Here is an 18,504-nt window from a genome sequence, read left to right as displayed (position 1 = left end):
CCTTCATCTTGGATATTAAATTCAAGCTGAGCCAATTTGTAGCGGCAGCCTCATCCTACATCAGGAATTTATAGCATCTGCTCTTTGAGGTGAAGACCTGACAGACTTGATTATTTAACAGTCTCCCTTGAATTGATATCTCAGGTTCCTTTGTCAAAAGCAAAACAGCAGAATTACAGACGTCCTTTAATGCCAATGTGACCTGGAACGGGTTTAGTCTCTGTGCCTCAGTGGCCTTGTGTGCTGGTGGGGAAGATGATAACAGTGCTTCCCTCAGAGGGGGTGGTGAGGGGAGAGTGAGAAACACAATTGGAGGACTTACATGAGATGCTCATAAATGACCGAATTTACTGCTCTCAGCCTGGTGAGGCCTCAGGGGCAGAGATGTCAGAACAGAGCATTCCTAGCCGGAGCTCGATCCGCGTTGGCAGCTTTTATGATCAGTATCACCACTGTGGGTTATCAGGTAGTTTTAAGACTTCGTAATATGAATTCATGAATAATGTTAGAAGACTAGACAACTCAGATCCAGTTTACATAGTTCTCAAGATTTCTTCTGAGAAATGGATGGTTTCCTCCCAATCTAAAATCTGAGATGAGTCTCTAAAAATTCTGTAATCCTCCATCTTTTTGCTTTAATTCTCCATTTCTTAAAAAACTTAGTTTTTAAATGGAGTTAATGGGGACTGATCTGAGGGCCTCATGCATGCTAAGCACATACTCTCCAAAATGAGGTATAATCTCCCCCGTAATTTTTTTTAAACTTTATTGTCTTAGTATTCAGAGGTTAGAGGCCTCTAATTCTTTTTCTGGGGACTTGTCATGAACCTGTAAATCTATAATTAATGGACAAAACTTGTTTTATTAAAAAAATCAATAGAATATTCTGCAATCCATCCAAAAAGAAATGCTCATTGACATAAAATGTTTCTCCTTTAAGGTGATTTCTCCTTTTTGGCCTAGCTTAATTTACTAACAGCCATCCTCATCATCATAATGACCAAACTCGCTCTGAGTGGGCACCTACCTAAGTCTAAAATGCTTTCCTCGTGTTTTACTTCATAGCAGGTGTTTGACGGTAGGTATCAGTGTCTCCTTTTTTGCAGCTGAGGGATTGAGAGATGGAGCAGTTTGTCCCGAATCACGCGCAGCTGGCGGTGGCTAGCTCGGTGCTGGAATCCAGGCTTCACACTATGCATTCTCAACTGCTTCTCTAATCAGCCTCCCATTAAGTGGTTACCCTTATTCCTGTGGCTCCATAAATGGCCGATTTTAGTTATCTTAGCCAGATGAGGACTTCAAAGGAGAGACACCATTGAGAATGTGAGACAGAGTGGCATAAATTAAAATTGTACATTTTCACAAATGTTTAATTCTCAGGTAATTATATAAAAAGTTAATTATTTTTTTATTTTAGTGCTCTGTAAGCACTAAAAACCCAACATTAAAAATACTTATAGTGCAAAAGAGAAGAGGGCTTTGAAAGTCCAACCAGTGCTAAGGATGTTACTTGTTTTTCTCTAGTGGCCCTTATTGACAGAAATACTTACAAAGACTGAATTGCTTTATGTAGTCTTAATATGGAAGAAAAGATTGTCAGTGAATATTGTAAGTAAAATCTTTACTCTTCTCTTTCCTGTTGATGAAAATGTAAGTTGTTTTCATGGCTTAAGTACATTTCCTCATTTGTGAAATTTGAGTAATATCTTTTAAATTGTCTGACTGTGAGAGTTAGGAGCCTTGTATACAAAGAACCCAAGAGGTGATTAATAAAAGTGTGCTGTCACAATGACAGATATTTTAGAAGATCAACTCTGAATACTAAAGAGTTTCCCTTATTTCTGATGCATATTCAATATGTATATATGATATATTTGAATATGGTTTAAAGTAACAAGGATTCAGTTTTTTTTAGTGTAGTATGAAGTTTTAATGAAATCTGTATCATTCTAGTGAGACAGGGACTAGTTAAATTGCCTTAATCAGATGACCTTGAAGATTAATTACACAGAATATGTATTGTTACAACTCAGAAATTATGTTGCCGTGTAACCATCCACTCAGACATTTAAATTCGTGGGATTCTGACCAGATCCATTAAGTTTAGTAAAATCCACATTGATCATTTTTAGGGAATAAGCTTCTCTCTTTTGCGATTAAATTTTGATTTTATTTCCTGCACTCTTAACAGGTTTAAAATATCAAAATATTGATTTGACATGTCACTTTTCTAATAGAGAGAATAAAGCTCATGCTGTTTTATTATGCAAATAAATGTTTCTGTATTTCAATAAACTTGTATGATATCCTGGCTCTTTCAGAAGTATTTTACAAAATACTTAGATAACCTACTGTTGGAAAAATACAAAAGTGACTTATGAATATAGTGCCTAGTACAGTGCTTTTGCTACAGTGCAAGACATGAGGCCTAGGAGAGCTTTGCTGCCGATTGCCAGGAGGACAGATCCCATGTCTCAGTTTCCCCTCCTGTAAAATGAAGTGGCTGGACTGGATTCTTTCCTCTTCTAAGATGAGTTTCCATGAGCCTATGTCTTTTGTTTATATTCAGGAGTATTAGCAATATCAGGTTAAATACTGAATACCCCTCCCTTCCCCGGAAGCAAAGTGCAGTATGTGCTACATAAGCTTTTAGTTATCTGATTCTCGTTTCTGATCCTACAGGCAATTTTTTTGTTGCATCTTTCCCGGCAACCTGGAAGGTCTTTTTAGCCATAGGTGGCGCTGTTGCACTTTCTTACAGTCTTGATTTTCCTGTTTGTAAAAGAAGGCTTAAACAACGTTATTTTATTTTGATTTCTTTGCTTAATGTTTCAGAATAGCCCAATGTCCATTATGTCTGTCTACCTGGAAAAATTATTCTGCTTATATCTTAGTTTTATTCTGTCATGTCACTGTGAACATTTCAGACTTGCTTTGCAAACAATGGCAAAATTCGTCTTGTCTTCCAGTGTTAGAAACCAGTGAGCCGGGATTTTATAAAACAGCTAGAAGCGGCCTCTGGAGCACGTTAAAGCTGAAAAGTGTACTGAGTTCCCTGAGTATTGACTCCGCCGCTGTGTGTTAATTGGTGGTAGGAGATTTGGTGCATTTACGAAGGGGTGTAGTTTTTGACTTGGGTTTGCGTGCACGCTCTGCCACTGAGCCACGTGAGCCTGAGTCAGTTCATTTTGAGATTTTCCCTCATCTGTGAGATGGGGACATTCGTATCTGCTTTGTAGAATTGTGAGAATTAGAAATTATGTAAAGTGTTTACCACAGTTGGTATGTCAAGAGGGCTCAAAAACTTTAGCTGCTGTTTTGTGTGAAGCCATCATTTGAGAGTCTTTGGCAATTACTAAGAAACAGGAAAATAAGAAAAGCTGGTTTTATGATGAAAGATATTTGAGGAGGTTCCATATTTCCTATACCCATAATTAAGCATCAGCATAGTAAGAACTGTTACACAGTCGTCCTGAACCAACGTTAAGCCACAGAATTATTTGTTACTTCATATATGTTGGGGCCTAAGGAGATCCAATACTTATACACATGTTCTCTCCAGCAGCCAACTGAGAGATGACACAAAAAAGTAGGCATGCTATAAATGTCTTCATTGTTACTGATGAAGCCACATTCTCCATGAACTTCAGGGCTGTGGGAAATGCATGTCATGACACTGTGTCCCAGAATTAGAGACTCACGCTGTCCCAGATATCTCTGGGCCACAGCGAGCCTTCCCTTGAGAGGACCTGCCCCTTCATGCACAGGGCTTTACTGCCATGGAACTGAGCATCCCGGGTGCTTCCCAATGGTAACAAACACTGGAGGGAAAGGAAGGGTTTCAAATGCTCTGCTTGTCTTCCCAGACTCACACCTCACTCTGTTACTGTGATGAAGGCTAGCTGTGGGCCAGGGGCCAGGGGTGTGAAGGGAGAAGCACTCTCCATGGCCCAGAGGAGTGGTTATGAGGCATCCCCTCACGCGGTTTTAACAGGTGGTGAAATAGAAGAAAAAGGTGCTCCCCAAGAGTTTATAAAAGTAGAAATAAGGATTTTCTTTGTGACTTAGACTAACCAGGAAACACATAAATGATTAGAAGTGAGACTGGTAAATCACTTTGATATTAATTTAACATTTGTTGAGCACCAAAAGTGTGCCACATTCTTTTCTGAGAGTTTTACAGAAAGGAATCCTTCAATCTTCTCAACAAGCGAGTAAGGAAGATTTGATTGTTGTCCCAGGTTTACAATGTGAAAATTGAGGCATACAGAGGGTAAGTAAGTTGGCCAAAGTCACAGAACTAGTAAGTGGCAGGGCTGGTATTCAAACCCTGGCTGTCTTGTTTTGAGGCTTCCAGAGATGGGCTTTGGGTGTTTAGCGTTATCTGTATCCCTGAATCTATGTACCCCTGTGCATAAGTTAGCCCAGAAAGGACAGGGAAAGGAGAGTTACACAGGTGCTCATAGTCGTATCTTGGCCACTGTCCACGGAAAGTGCACTGTGATTGGCGTTAATTGTTTTCCAGGCAGTATATCAGTTCTTATAACAGAAATCTAGTCCATTGAGTTAATCTAGAATCCCTTCCTGCTGTGCTTCTGTTTGCCATGTGACTGCCTGCCCGTGATTGGGCGGTGGAGGAGAAAATGTACTCATGGTTGAACTCTGATATTTCAGTCTGGTTCATAGTTTCACATCTTCTGTTACTTTAGTAATTTAAGTTTCTGGTTTTCTTTCATCAGTGTGTGATGAGTTTGGTTAATGGGAAATCAGTCCATGGGAGCCCAGGGGTGCTGACGGTATAATTTCTGAGCACGTGTGTCATTTCAACTCGAGCAGACCTTGCTGGAGGATTTCCACCAACCGCACTGATTTCCCCCAACAGCGGGGTCCTCTCCCACCCCCGGATGTGAGGCTGGGAGCTCTCTGAGTAAGCCAGTCAGAGGCCAAGTCCACCAATCAGAAAATGATGAAGTACCTGGAAGTGGGTTTAATAGAAGAAAAGGTCTTCCAGGTTGTCTGATGGGATGTTCGAGTCCGTTTGGTGAAAAGCTGCCCACTGTCTGTGGTTGAGCTGCTTCTTTGCTGTTGAAAACTCTCGATTAGATGAAGGGATTTTAAAAAGCAGAAAGGAGTGATTTCAGGTCTTACGTCCACACAGGTGAGAAGTGCTGGATGACCGCCTGTGTGAGGCATAGACAGAGTCTTACAAACTTCATAAAATAACTTTAAAAGCTCTTCTATCTGAATGCACTTCATATGGGGTCCAGTTCATCACTTGTGATGCTGAGAGGGCAAATAATTGATGATGGCAGAAAGGACACGGAGGCATCAAAAAGGTCTCAGTCATTTTCCCTTTTTAAAGGATGCGGCACAGTGTAATATATTTGAGCTGGTTTTCCACTGAACAATTTTTAGTGTTTTCTGGGGCTCCCCAGTGCCCCAAACTTCCGTGCAGCTGGGTGTCCCCTCAGTGCAGCTCTGTCAGCGCTTGCCCTGGGCTGACGCGGTGTCACGGGGAGCAGGACGGTCAGCGTCCCCAGCTCCTCCGAGCTCCGTCTCCTCATCCGCGGAGCCGGGTTCCTCATCCGTGTCTACTTATTAGGGTTGCTGAGAATCACACGTGATGGTTGTCAGGTGTGACTTGTGGTTGTCTCTGTGATTGGCATATAGTCAATATTTGATACAAACACTTTTTTTCTATAATTGTAGCCCATAGATTGCAGTGGTTTTTAGTCTGCATTTTTTATAACTTTATTATTTTTAAATATGCACTTATTTTTATTTATTTTTTGGAGGTACTGCAGAATGAAGCCAGGACATTGTGCATGCTAAGCAGGTGTTTTACAACTGAGTAATACACACCCTCCTTGTCTGCACTTGAAAATAACTATTGCAATAAACAAAATAGCTCTTAAACACCATCAAGGTACCTAGTCTCGGTATAGACAATTGAACATGTATGCTATTTTAATAAGAATAATTGTTGTTGAGAAATAATTTCTGAATCTGTTAATGTGCTTAAAAACGATCATAGGTAGTGATAAACACGAATCTTTGATCCAGTAATTCTTAGGGTCTGTTTTGCCATCAAGGGAAATTACATTCTACAGAGAAGGCTAGTTGGGTCTCTTTGGTATTTGGATGGCTTAGCAGATGATCAAGTCTTTCAAAAGCTGACAGTTTTGTATTTTAAACTAACTAAAAAGTTATCTTCTAGAAGTTGTAAGTACTAAGCTTGTGAAGTGCCCAGTAATCCAGGGGTAAGTGTCTGTGTCTGTGTGAACGTTTGTGTGTGTGATTTCAGGAAGGTAGAAATAAGTTCCATATAGGCTTCGGATACCTTTCTCCTCCAGTTCAAGGTTTAGGCATATATTTACACAAATAAATTGATATTGTTTGTCATTTGGCATATTGTTGGGAATAAGAGCTTCTCATACTTGTTTCAGAATGTTTGGGGAGAATGAGCTTAGAAAATGGGAGGAGAAAGAGTCAAGGAGGCACTACACACTTTGTGCAGGATATGAGAAACAGTAGCTTTTCATTTCTCTTTTCTTCTAAAGCAAATTGGTACTGAATTGTAACCTAGTATTACTCAGAATTGCTTTTCTGATCAGATACAAGTGCCTCAGATTTTTCAAGGCAGCATGAATGATGAAATGTGTTTTAGCAGTTATCTTTAAAAGTAGTTTTATTTTTCAAGTAAAAGGCTATTGCCTGTTCTTTCTTCCAGCGGCACAAGAAATTCTCATTGATCTATGTACATGATCTATGTGCTTAGTTTCTATGGCTTTTTTTTTAAGGGCTTGTTTCATTGTGGTTTGAATGAATGTTTAAAATTTCTGGATTTTGATCTTTAGAACATGCTGATTTATCAGAACTGTTAAAAACCTGATTGTTATTTGGTCCTTGTTTGTTGGGGCACCCTATTGATTTCTTTTGTCTGTTAAAGAGGGAAATTCTTCCTCTAGCCTGCAGATCATTAAGTGAATGGTTAGCAGTGTGCCTTTAATATTATTTGAATGCATTGAGCATGTTTGTCCAGTGAATTTTGAATTGACTCATTATAATGACTTTGCTTTGGTTCTGTGACTTTTGCTCCTCTCCACAAGAATTTGAATTCTCTGTTGTATTTTGTATACGTGTTCTTAACAAGGGAAGAAATTTTGCATTTTTTACAGAGGTGGGTTTTCCTACCCCTCTGAATGCCTTCTTTAATTTATACAATAAATGTCTGTTATTGCAGTGCATAATTATTTCATAAACTACTTTTTGGCATAATCAGAAGCAATGACAAAGAATTATAATAAAAAATACGAAAACCTTCCTTCCTTTGAAGAATAGAAATCAGGTGGTCAGGCTCCCGCATGCTTTGTGCCTGACACACTTACTCTCATGTCATTGTGTATCATGATTCGGAGATGGGGTTGCTTCAGGTTTATAGATTTTTGTTTTAACATTTGTGTTTAATTATTTCTCCAAGCTAATGTTTCCTGTTGGGTTTGTGGAAAGAGTAGAAGGGAAAAAAATTCTTTGTTATGTTTTCAGGAGGCCTGAGTTGATGAGAAAAGAGTTGAGGGTGGGCTGAGGAACAGAGTGACACTCCCTCTCCTCCCGGCTGAAATTGATAAACAAAGAAATCAATTACGTTTATCGGTATTTGACTAATAGGAGTTAGCGAGCCCAAGCTGGCTAGATTTGCCCAATGGGAATTACTGAATTCACCTGCAGAATTAGGTGCTTTACTAAGTAGAAACAGCTTAGAGCAATCAGAAAAATCAGTAATAGGATGAGATATAATGGGATTATAATAACTTTTATTTCTGAAACTTTTCTTCGGTAAATTGTGTAGAGCTACTATTAAGTTTCAAGCACCAGGAGTTAAGAATGTGGGTGGTTCTGTAGGATCGTTATTCACGGATGTGTCTAGACCCTGCTAGAGTGGCTGCAGCTGGCAGGAAAAGACCGACAGCCAGAATTTGTCATCCTAGGCTGTCCTCCATAATGGTTCCATGTGGGAACCCATGATTGCGTTAACAAATTGGAACACACCCCAGCCGCCTGTGAACTTTAAGAAGAGAAAAATATGCTTAGAAACTGCTTAGCAAGCAAGTTCCTGTGCACACTCACTCCAGTCTCCTTGCCTTAAAAAGCAGAGACAATGCTTTGCTTGCATAGTTGAGATTTTAGATAGCACTCTGCTGGTTGCAAAGCAAGGACCGAGGCCCTCAGCTATAAACGCTGGGCTTGTGTGCTGTTAGAAAGTCTATTATCCCCAAAACAAGGACCTGGCTGGTCTGGTGGTCTGCTTTGTAATTCACATATCTAAAAATGTATCTTGTTCCCTTCACCCCATTACTTCCTTAAAATTAAACTAATCCTTTGTACTCATTGTGTATTCTACAATCTCTGCCTCACCCTGTCTTTCCTCCTTACTATCACACAACTTTTAATGAATTTTTCCTTTGATTATACACAATAAATATGGGAGCATTTGAGAGCCTCTTGGAGTTGACTCCCTACTCCCTCTCGATTTCTTGACTTTTTCCACAGAGTCTTGAATAATCATTCTGTATCGGTAAGACTTCTGCCAGCCAGAACCCACAGTTCCAGGTGAGAATGATGCAGGCTTATCTCTCCTACCAGATGGAGAGAGAGAAGAGAATTGAGATCTGCTCCCTAGTGGTCCCTTCCTGCCCCAGGGCCACTGCAGTTCACCTGCAGCCTTCTGGCCTCTGCTCAGAGGGCCTCTGTCCCAGGACTGACTGCAGCCGTTTCTTCCCTTGTCAACATTTCCTGTGCCTTTCAGAAGTTAGTCTTTTCTCTGTAATACAACGCTGGCAGATATGGTGGCCAGCGTGCTGGTGGGCAGACCTTTGGGGACTCCCAGGAGCCATGCTGATTCCCTGAGTCTTTCAATCGGGGTTACACAACAGTCGAGCACGGGAGGAAGCCCATTCACGTGAGGTCAACAGAGCATTTCATCAGTTTCATTTTATTTTTAAATTTTCAGTGGAGAAATTATTTGTAGCAAACTGTTCCAGATTTTCGGCCTCCTGCTTTCCTCACCACGATTTCCTTGTTGGCTCTGGTGCTTGTTTTAAGAACCAAGTTTCTTCTCTGTACTTTTGTAGCTGCTGGGCTTGCCCAATACTTGATCTGCATTTGAAGCAGAATGCTTCTTCGTGATGTCAAACTGATTTTCGTATTTCTGAATATTTCGTGTACACTCAACAACTGCTTCAAGTGAAATACTCTTGTCCAATTTCGGTTAACTCACATTTGCTGATCTCGTGCTTTCATGCTGAGGGCAGTTTCTTCTTCCTCTAACAAAAGTTAGCAATTTGCATTACTATGGAATGTACTGGCCCGAGGTGCTTTTTTTCTTAACAGTTTTAATACAATTCACCCATTTAAGTGTACAGCGGTTTTTACTCTATGCCCAGAATTGTGCATCGCAGTCCATCTTAGAATATTTTCATCCCCCCAACAGGAAGCCCCATACGCATAAGCAGTCATTCCCATCTTCCCCATCCTCCCCCAGCCCCAAGGAGCCACTCTTCTCTCTCTGTGGGTTTGCCTGTGCTGGACATTTCATGTAAACCCAGTCACTTCTTGTAAGTGGAACCGTCTATTGTGACTGAATTCTTCCACACTGAGTAACGTTTTCAATGTTTGTCCACGTTGTGGCCTGGGTCAGTACTCTATGCTTTGCTATTGCTGAATAATATTCCACTGTATGGCTGGGCCCCACTCTTTACCCATTCATCATGTGATAGGCATTTGGGTTGTTGCTGCTTTTTGGTTGTGATGTGTAGTGTTGCCGTGAATATTCCTTTAGGAGTTTTTATGTGGACATTTGTTTTCAGTTCTCTTACGTGTGTGCCCAGACAGAATTGCTGGGTCATTTAGAAACCAAATGTTCAACACTCTGAGGACCTACCAGGCTGTTTTCCAAAGTGGCCACACTGTGTTACGTCCTCACCAACAAGGGCTGCGAGCTCCGCTTCCTCTGTGTCCTCATTAGAGCTTGTTACTCTTTTTTTTCTTATAACCTATTGTAGTGAGTGTGACTCCTAGTGGTTTTGACTTCATTTCCCTTAGAGCTAATGATATTGAACATCGTTTCATTGTGTTTATTGGCCATTTGTATATTTTCCTTGAATAATACATTTTCAGATCCTTTATTCACCTTTTAATTGAGTTGCCTTTTTAGTGTTGAGATGTAGTTGTTTTTTGGGTTTTTTTTTTTTTTTACATTTGGAGATACAAATTCCTAATCAGATAAATGATTTGAAAAAATTTTCTCCTGTGTGTTGTTTTTTCACTTTCTGGATGGTGCTCTTTGAAGCAAATTTCTAAATTTTGATGAACTCCAATTTATCTCTGTTTTCTTTGTTCCTTGTGCTTTTGGGGTATTATTTAAAATCTGAGTTATTTTATTTAAACTTGTATATATAAAATAACATAATTCGTAGGACCGTTCTAGGAGATGGGTGCAGTTGTTCTCCCCAGTCTATGGATAGGAGACTGAGATGCAGAAAATTTCACTGACATATCAGTGTCACAGCTACCCAGTGCTGTGGGAGTTCAGACCCTCATGTTTGTCCGCAGCATCTGTGCTCTTCACCACCATGCTCCACTACTGCCTGGAATCGTTAATGAAAACGTCTTTTCTTTTTTGATTTCTTGTTTTTTGTTTTCTCATTGGGGACCTCATCTCCTCATTTTACTTTCGGAAATCAGTGTAGATTTATTTTAGGTCTCATGTAGGCAGAAGCATTGCTGTCAGTTAACTTCTTTATTACTCACTCTCCAGTGATGATTGTTGCTAGTTGACCTAATGAAGTCATGCTTAAGTCTTTCCTGCTCATGACACTAAAAACAGTCCTGACTTACAGAATGCTCAAAGAAGAAAGTATTTGATTGATTTTATTTTGCTACCCAATCAAACCAATCAAATAAAAACTCTGGTGTTGGCACAGACTATAAGCCCTCCAGGCTAGGGTCACTGTCTTCCTTGTGTTTCATTTGTTTGGTCACAGTGTCTGGATAGTGCCTTTCTGTCCAGCAGATTTGTGAGGATACGGTGCTCGTGAATCATTGTTAGGACAGAATTTTGACCACAGACTGTTGTTCATTTCCAAGGGAAAAGATGATTTAGAAATACTGCTCAGATCTATTTTAAAATTAAGCTTGGAATTTTGAGAAGAATTAAAGGAACCATACAAAGATCTTTTTCACTAAATTTAGATGTATCTTAGACACTTTATGGTTACATAGCAGAATAACTTATCAAGTAGATTTGACAATAGGAGTGTATTATTGATTATTTGTTTTAGTTGAAATATTCTAACTGGGATAAAGTAATCAGTGCCTATAAATGAACTAATATGTTTGTATTTCTATGCAACATGGGAGCAGACTTCATATGTTTCTATATAATATATATGACTTGGGTGTTTTTATCTGTCTGACAGTGTTTTTATAGATTTTCAGCAATGTTGTAACTTTAGAATTCTTCTAAGAAATTCACTCCCCATAATACTGCAGTTTGTACTGTGTATCCTGTCTTATAAATGGGATTCCACTGTCCCCTCAGTGAGGAATTTCCTCTCCTATTGAGTTAGTAGCAGAGTTAAAGGATCTGTGATTTCTAGGCCTTCGTTCTCCATGTGTTTGCAGTTGGCTGCCAATCAGGATTTTGCCTTCCTTGGGATTTAATTGTTCAATGAGATTTTTTGAAAATAACTATTTGTATATTTGACCGGTCTCCCTAGAAACTTGATGTGTTTGTGCTTTTCAGTTTTCAAAATATGAAAATTGTATATGCACACTTGTTTTTAAGTAGTCCTTTTTCACTAGATATGTGTTTACCTCTTTATAGTTAAAATATTTTTTCTCAATGAATGAATCGGTGTGCATGTTTTAAAATATACCTTACTTTTTATTTTTCTTATTCTAACAGGTATATTCATGGTACAGAATTTAGAAAATAAGCATAAACTCAGTAATAACTTAAAAATGGCCTCTAATCTCACCTGGAGATACAGTTGTAAGGTTTGAAATTGAGAATTACAAGTCCTCTCACGTTGTTCTTCTTTTTCAAGTATGTTTTGGTTACTGAGACCCTCGAATTCCCATATGAATTGTAGCAGCAGCTAGTCAGTTACTGCAGAGAAGCCCGCTGGGATTGTGATCGAGACCACGTTGAGTATACGGATCGCTCTGGGGAGCACTGCCATCCCAAGAGCACTGTCATTTGTTCCAGGAATGTGCGTGGTGTGTCTGTCCAGGTATTTAGGTCTTCTTTAATTTTTTTTCAAAAAATGCGTAGAGTTTACATAGTATTATTTTATTTTATTTTATTTGCCTTTATACTGAGTAAAAGTGTGCAAGGTACCGGGATCAGAATTGTATTATAGCCCCGCCACTTGCTGTCACCATGGATGCTGCGGTTTCTTTGCCCTCTGTAAAATCTTGCACAAAATAGGACGTCAGTAACTCTGTCTTGAATGAATGATTATATGATTCTTGGATGATGCTTGAGAGTCCTTGTGATGATGTCTTTTTCCCAGACTATCCCCTCTTCTTAACTATGCCCTTTCTCTTCCTTTCTTCCAGCCTGTGTTTCAGCCTGTCTGTGGCATTGATTTTCCCTGTCTGTGGACTCTTCCTTTCACTAGTTCACCATAATGTTACATGTGGGCTGTGGAAACTTTTTAGATGTCAAGAAAGAGCAAGTCCTTTGCATGCTAGTATTTTTAGACTGTGGTATTATTTTATCGAATGAAATTAAATCAGGCTGATCCCCTGAGCCCTCCCCTGAGCTCTTTTTGCCTTCCTACAGGTGATACTGCTCTGGTTGCTGCATGTGCCTATCCCCAGCCTTGGTTTTGGAGTTGAGTAAGTCACCATCACTGGAACCCTCTCTTTAAAAGGTGAAGAGAACATTTACTCCTTCTCCCTGGTTGGGGACTTGGATGAGATGAGGTAACAGATAAAGAATGTAGCCCCACCTCATTCTGACCCCTGCTCTTTCCGTTTATTCTCCAGGGGAAAAGAGTACAGTTCAAAAATATAAAGACTGTGAGCTAATGAGATAGACAAAACAACCGAACATTTATTACTTATCCTTTCATGCCAGAAACAAATGTATTATACACACAAAAAGGACATAAAGTACGGTAGTACTGTGATTACAAACGTGGGTCCGAATTCGAGTCCTGCTCAGGAGTGACCATTCCTGTGAGATGGAGAACTGGTAGGTCGACTTAGCCTCTCCCGGACTGGTTTTCTGTCCTGCACAGACGGGCTCTCTAGGCGTCCCCCCCCAGTAGAGGTGCTGTGGGGTGTAAATGATGCGCGTGGGCAGCCCGAGCACAGCTGCTTGCTCCTCGTAAGTGCAGGATAGCACAGCTTTTGTGGTGACGGCTTTATGACCGCCCCGTGTTAACTCTCTGCTCCTAAGCGATGCCCTGTGGTTTGGAGATGAGATTCTCATTTCTGTAAATTATTGTGTTTTTGGGCCCTGCTGATTTGAATCTATTCTTTAGAAAGTACATATTGTAGATATATTTTTCAAATAGGTATGCTATTTTTCTTTTATTATTTATAATTCTACCCTCTCATCTCTTGGTGTGACTTTTCATGGAATCCAGGAGACAGTCCTAAGCTACCTGCCTCTTCACAATTCTCCATGGTGGTTTTCTTCCCTTACTACAAGAGGGTTTCGCATAGGAAATTTTCTTTGTTCCCCTTTTCTTTCTTCTTTCTGTTCACCTTTCCATCTGTCCATTTATCTACCCACTGATTCTTCTGACTTGTTCCAAGGAGCATTTCAGGCAGCTTATAGAAGAACAGATACCAAAATAAACAGGTGAGAAAATGGGGCCAAGTTCAGACAGTGAGTCTATGAGGCGACCCAGTGTGAGGGTTGCAGGTGTGAGGCACACACCTCTGCCCTGTGACTTATAAGATTGACAGCAGCAGTGTGCCTCAGGCTCCCTGCAGACACAGGGAAACAGGGTTTGTGGGAGATGCTAACTGTCTGTGAAATAAATAAGTGGCTGAGGAGAAGCCCAGCCTTTCCATCTACTAAGGCTTAGGAGAATATTTTGAGTGTCTTCCAAAACCAGAGTATTGCATCTTTTCTTTCGTGAGAGTTCTACGTACAGTTGGTTACATTCTATACCTGGAAATTTCTCCAAAACTGCTTCCCACGTGAGTCCCATGGCTCAGGAATGGGGTGGTTCTGCTCATTGACGGGTGTTGGCCAGAAACCGAAAATGACAGCCTCAAAGGAGCCTGGGAATTGTCAGTTATGTTTTGTTAGTGCTGTAGATTTCAGAAAATGCTTTCACCGTTCCTCTCCATCTGAGGCGGCAGCGTGCTCTCTTACCAGCATCAAGAGCTCAGGGCCACTGGATGGTGGGGGTTGACTGCACTGCCATCAAGACAGCTGAGCTAGTCACTGCAGACATGGTGTTTTTACATAGTACATTCATGTTCTATTATAGGTTTCAGCAGGTAGTTAAATAACTGTGTTAATTAACATTTAATAAATATGATGCTTTGTTGAAAAGACAGTTATAGGCAGAATATAAGTTGTGAACACTTTAAAAACGATTTCATTACTGAAATTTCAGTATGGAAGATTGTTTATATTATTTATGCCTCTCTTTTAAAGTAACAAAGAAACAAGACAGAAAAACAGGGGATGAATTCTGTTCTTCCTCTCGGCTTGCAGGTGCCCTCACCTCCAGTGGCATCCATCCAGACACCAGCACTGACACTGGCCGTGCTCAGAACTGCCTCAGCCCTGAAGACACAACTGACAAGTAGAAGGGGGCCGCGCCCTGTTATAGCGGGTGCTCTCACTTTGTGGGTCCTTATGTAACTGCGTGATGTTATTCAGGATCGCCGTTCTACATTGTGTGACTCTGCTGCGGTGTCTCCTAGTTATTTGTTTCGGTAAGTACTCGTGCATTTTTTTCAATGTGTTTTACTAGACATCTAAAAATGCTTATTCCAGATCAAAAATAATGTGTATTTAATATAAGAGTCTGAAAAAATGGGAAAAAGTGTCTATCCTGGTCCCACTACTCAGAGACAATAATTAACAGTTTAACATCTACTTTCTGTTCTTTTCATCAGTGTGTATTACCTCTGCCATAAAAACCAGTGAGCAATCTGTGCCTGTTTATTGTGTGTTGACCTCCATTTTCCATTCGGCTTATTACACGTTTTTCTACAATATTCTATCTCCCATGGCATGATTTTTAATGACCAGTATAGTATTCTGTATTGTGGAGGCATCATCAATTTTATTTCGGACTTAAATAAACTTTTAAATTCCAAGTATACTTAACTGATATACTGAAAATAGAACTGTGGTTGTACCGAAAGACACCTACATCCCTTCCCCTTTTTTCCTGAGAGTAAAATCTGCTTACAATGTGGAGTATGTATTTCATGACCTTTATGCCTATATATATATATACACACATACATACAGACACGTATATGGGAAATCTATGTATATGTGTGTGTATATATACTTTATTGAAAATTAAGGCCATACTATATGTATTCTGCAGCTAGGTTTATTCACTCAGGTGTATAACATAGACGTCCTCCCACTCCAGACTCTCCCAGTCCTTTCAGATAGAGTAGAGGGGTCTCCTGATATGCAGGTTTGTTCTCTTGTGCAAGGACATATTTGGTGGGAGTGTACTGTGCACAAGGCCTTGGGCCACGCTGAAACGCTGGCCCCTTAGTGCCCACAGCTCACCTTCATTTACGGCATCATTGTCTTGATGGTGGACACTTAAGTTTTCTCCAATTTCCACTGTCAGAAAGGATGTTTGACTGGCATCCTTCTTGTACAAACATTCCTGTGATCTTCTATAAGTATTCCTTTAGTTAAGGATTCTGAAAATTTAGTCCCTGGATGTGACAATTACATACATCACAGGCTCCTTTCAAGTGACTCAAGAAATTCCTTCTCCAGTGGGGAATGAAAAGATGTAGAATAACTTATGTAACCAATTCTCTATCGCTGGATATGATTTCACATCAGCTTTTCTTCCCACCATTGTATACAGTGCTGTGTAAATGCTCTGATGAGTACATATTTTTGAACTGATTTTTTTCTATTCGAAACGATTCTTAAAAGTGGAGTTGAGTCTGTGTGTACACACGTTTTTCAGAGTTTACATATCCATTGACACGTCGTCCTCCAAAAAGATCTCTCACAGTTTTTTCTCCCACAGATGGACACTAGCTAGAATATCTTTGAAAAATATTTGGCAATATGATGAGCCAAAGTGCTTTTTCATTGTTTTAGTTTGCATTTGATGACCAGTGAACTATTGAGCATTTTTCACTCATTAGCCATCTGATTTTCAAAAACTGAATGATCCCTTTTGTCCTTTGCAAACATTTAAGTGAGGGAGCTTCTGGTTGCTTTGTGACAGCTCTTTGTATGTTATCAACATTAACCCCTTGTCTTCATCAACATGTATCACAGAGCTTCTTCTTGTCATTTCTTGCCTTTCATTTTGTTCAGTAGGTTTATTTTTGTTTTAGTCCAAAATAAACTAAAGATAGTAAATGTCTTCTTTTTGGTTTTATCCTTGGTATTATTCTTAGAAATACTTTCTTATAAAGGTATAAATCTCTTCTGTAGGTTTTTTTAATCTCTAAGATAGAGATGATAATATTATTTGTTATACTGAGGAGAAGTTGAATTAATATGAGCAAAGAATTGTATATGCTGTTATTAGTACTTTCTAATATTTACATCACTCTCTGTAATTTTTCTAGTGGTCATTATGACTGGAATAGAATTTTCTTTTTCCAGGTGATTCTCTGATTGTCCCAGGACAATTATTGAATTCACACTTTGCTCTTTGATTTGAAATCCCACCTGTAAATAATACTTATGTATACTACAGCCTCTTTTTGAGCTCATGGTTTATTTCTGTCAGTCTTACTTTCTTACTCCAGTGCTATATCTTACATATTGTAAAAATTTAATATCTGACAGTGCAATTTTTTTGATTCTTTATTCCATCCCTAATTTTCTTGGCTAGTATTATGACTTTATTACTCCTGAAGAATTCTAAAATACATTTTTCAAGTTAAGAAAAAACGGATAAGGGTTATCATACGATTTTTTAGTAAGTTTTGATTTACCCTTAGGAGAACATACATCTTTACAAAACTGCTTTCCTCCATAAAATATGTTGATCTCTCTACATTCACACCTCTTACTTTACCCCGCAGTACAGTCCTATTCTTTCTCCATGTACAACATGGGCATTGTTTTTGAGTTTATTCCAGATTATTGTTGATGTTTTTGTTAATTTTGTAAGTGAAAATTTTTTGTTATTATATTTTGTAACTGTTAAAACTGACACCTAGGAAGGCAGGTTCGGTTTGTAAATACTCACTTTGTTATTTGTCAATTAAAATTGCAAATATTAAGTAACTGTTATAGAATCTTTTCTATTCTGTTTTTAAAAATTTGTTTCCAAGATTCTCAAAATGGTCATAGCTAAGTAGTATAGGTGGGGAGACAAATTGAGAGCGGTAGTGTGGCTCATGTGCAAACTGTGAGCAGTTTTATGGCTGCCTTTATGCTGGAAAAGCCGTGGAAGAGCCTAGGTCAGACCAGGGGTGGTTTTGTATGCACTTGAAAGCCAGCTTTCCTGCCTGTATGGTTAAACCTGGTGGGCGAGTCAGATCAAGGTCGAATGGAGGTTATTGGCTGCAAAAAGTGCTGTGTCTGAGAACTGGAGACCATCGCCATGAGAAATGCTTGGTGCCGGGAACAATGCAGGGGAGCTGGGGAGCCTGTATGTTATGGATTTTCGATCCCTGTGAGTGGGAAGATCAGACTCTGCATTCAGATCTGAGTATGAATTCATCCTCTTTAGTTTACTGGTCCTCTGACTTTTCTCAAGTTATATCCCCTCTTTCAATTCCTGTTTTCTTGTCTCTCAAAATAGGAGAATTAAGGCCTACTGCTAGAGTGTTTGATCAGGGTAAATAATTTGTGTCTGTAAGATGCCATGTACAGTCACAATCTCAGTGAGAAATGGGCTGTAGCCACTTCTTCTGCAACTCAGTGCTAGACAAGACATGGGGAAAGCCAGTACCTAATTTGTGTGTGATGCAATTAGGAACAAAATTAATGTCTTGCCTTTCCCTAGCAATATTCTTACTGCTTTGCTTCATTTAACTCTTTCCTTCTTTCCTTTCCCCTTTCCCCTTTCCCCTCCTCCACCAAAAGAGACTGAGACTCTCAGAACACTAGATTCAAATTACTTTAAATGTTGGCTCATCCCCATGAAATGACAGTGACATTAAAAAAAAATCTGTACACATCCCAGACTTGATTATATTTGATTTACACACACACACACACACACACAAAATCAGCCTACCTCCCACTTGCAGAGGGAGAAGGACTACTTTTTCTGAGTTTTCATTCACTGGGCG

The 18,504-nt window shown here is 39.6% G+C and overlaps 1 long non-coding RNA gene across 1 annotated transcript in view; it reads left to right on the top strand.

The window, feature by feature from the left end:
• Window positions 1-18,504, top strand: part of LOC140694914 (uncharacterized) — a 55,309-nt gene that overhangs the window by 9,842 nt on the left and 26,963 nt on the right. Inside the window, exons 3-6 of the long non-coding RNA XR_012070578.1 lie at window positions 12,108-12,293; window positions 12,848-12,938; window positions 13,054-13,261; window positions 14,747-14,970. This is a non-coding gene — a long non-coding RNA (uncharacterized lncRNA). The remainder of the gene's footprint in view (window positions 1-12,107; window positions 12,294-12,847; window positions 12,939-13,053; window positions 13,262-14,746; window positions 14,971-18,504) is intronic.

Source organism: Vicugna pacos, unplaced genomic scaffold (genome assembly GCF_048564905.1).
Source record: "Vicugna pacos unplaced genomic scaffold, VicPac4 scaffold_111, whole genome shotgun sequence".
NCBI lineage: Eukaryota > Metazoa > Chordata > Mammalia > Artiodactyla > Camelidae > Vicugna > Vicugna pacos.
The sequence above is the reverse complement of the archived record's forward strand: the minus strand, read 5'-3'. Positions and strand labels throughout refer to the sequence as shown.